Here is a 2,596-nt window from a genome sequence, read left to right on the forward strand (position 1 = left end):
AGTTGTTCTTATTGAACTGATGATTTTAGAAGCCAAGAAGTTCTTTTGCTACTTTGCTCCATATGCTTTGATCCCCCTCCAGGGCTACAGTAATTTGGATAAATTTGTATTTGTAGAGAGAGGTTTCTGAGCACCCAATATATGCCACAGTCTTCCTCATGAACTGACTCACAAAGGTACTCACAAGACAAGGATAACTTTCAAAAAGCAAAGGAAAAAAATCCATTCTGGTAATCTTGTTTCAGAATATAAAGCAAATAGAGTGAAATCTGTGTAGAAGACTGCCAGCTTAATAAATTCTTGCAACTCTGGCCTGTGAAGTTGGAAGTGAGAATGAACTTGTGGGGTTTTTTTCTTTATTGTATTTCAGTGTTGTTTATAAATTTTATTGCTGAATTTGTAAGTAAATGGGGAGGAAAAAAAGGCGAAAAATTCCTATTTGTTGACTTGGAAACTCAGCTTTATTCCTGAGCATCAAGCTGTTTTTTCAGGATTTATTATTTCTAGAGGGTGGGGGAAGTTCAATAAGCAAATCAATCCTACTAGTTAAACATAAATTTAAAATAATGTTTCTAATTTCAATGGATTTGTACACCGGTACTCATAATTTGAGTTGGGTGAAAAAATGTCCTGATTTCTAAATTGTCTGCAATTGCCCCATTGCCTGGAGGGAGACCGTGCTTTCCTTCTCTGAGATTTATGGTGTCTAGAAAGTCAACAGAAAAGTCTCTTGTCTTTCCAAGCAAAAAAAAATATTTCTGTTCAGAAAACTATTCCAATGGGTTCTCATTGAGGCTCCATGGACGAACATAATCTAAAGTAGTAACTCTGAAGTAAGTTCTATATGGAAAATTGAAACAAATTTTATATGGGAAACCACTTGAAATGACTGTGAATATTTGTAATCTCTGGAATATTATAGATATCAATAAAATTTCATTGATCTAGAATTTGTTTTTTGGATGGCTATGGCTTGGGTTTTTTCCATTATGTGAAGTTTTACACTGGATAATTGCCTGGCCTTGATTTATTTTGCTTGGTGTGCTTTCCACATTACCAAAGAAGATTGAACTCATACCTGAACTACTATTTGCTCCTATCTGGAAATCAGGCTGTTGTATTATTCACAATACATTGCTTATAATATACTTCGACTTCTGTCTAAAACTGAGAGTTCTGATTCTACATGTAGTTGGAACATGTGTTTACATTTGGAGTTAATGGGAAGGTTATTCCCTTCTTTGGGATGATGTTATACCTTCTTAGGTCAAATCCTTATAGAGGCATTGAGTTGGATGCTGCAGAATGAAAGGAATCTGAAAATGGCTAATTTTTTTTTTACTTCTTATGATTTGGTTTGCTACAATTCTTTATTTCAGAGCTACCTGGGTAATATATCGGTATATTTACCATAGAATACAGGAATGTAGCAACAGGAACCTTATGCCTGACAAGCATTCTCACAGCAAACATCCTCATTGTATTAGACCTGCCAAGAGGCAAATGCGATGGCAAGGATTTTAATCTGAGCTCACAGACCTTGGTAATGCAAAGGACATGTTATAACATCTCTTCCTCTGGCAGCAACTCCGAGAGTTCTTTCTGAACCCCACGGTATAAATAGAACCTTAATACAATAATCCCACTCAGTTTCTCCACTGCTATGGTGCATCCTCTTGTACATGTTGTCAGAGATAAGAGGGGGCAAGGCTGTGGAAGTGGGGCTATTTTTTCTCCTTGTACTGTCTTTTAAAAAAAGATTACATTCCATTTGTTATATTTCTGTAAGTGCATGCCAGGGCCTTAGTAAATGAGTTAAAAAACACTTGGCCTTGGGACTTCATTCAGCCAAACAACAGAGGATGCAGCATCAAAGACACAGGCTCAGATGCTATCTAAGAAAAATGCTACTTTTCAGACAAAGAAAGATGTTTCTGGAAAACTTAGCTTCTGCACACTCAGGGGAGAGCAGATGACATTTCTGTGTGACTCTTACAACAGGCCCAGATCTAGGTAATTCTTGTGAATTGTGGTTAATTTCTAACATCCAGAATCTTGCTCTAAAAGTAAAAAGCAAAAGACACAATTAACACTGAAGGAGAGTCTGCTGCAGCACACACAGTGAGGGTGTCTGTATTTTCATTGCTTCCAGTTCCCTTTTGCTTTGAACTCTGCTGAACATTAATCATTTGAACTTCAACATTCCAGGAGAGATGTGCGCTTTTGGTTAACTGTAATTATGAGGAAAATACCTGGTTGGTTTGTGGTTTTTTTTTCCCTTCCAAAAACAAGAATGAACAAAAGCACATTATTTTGTTCTTGTTAGAAGGAATTCTGGCCAATTTTCTCTGAGAAATTCCAGCAATCTGAGCGTTGGCAGCAAAAGATTCTTTTATGATGTGCATTCTTTTGAAAGCCTTTATTAATTTGAAGCATTTTAAAGATATTACTCTAACTCTGGAACTGGAGAAGGTACTTGTCAATTCAGAATGTGTCTAAACCTAGAGTCTGGCCTCTCCTCTCCTCTCCTCTCCTCTCCTCTCCTCTCCTCTCCTCTCCTCTCCTCTCCTCTCCTCTCCTCTCCTCTCCTCTCCTC

The sequence above is a fragment of the Pipra filicauda genome, unplaced genomic scaffold (assembly GCF_003945595.2).
Source record: "Pipra filicauda isolate LSUMZ 115617 unplaced genomic scaffold, ASM394559v2 scaffold644_size270591_pilon, whole genome shotgun sequence".
Lineage (NCBI taxonomy): Eukaryota > Metazoa > Chordata > Aves > Passeriformes > Pipridae > Pipra > Pipra filicauda.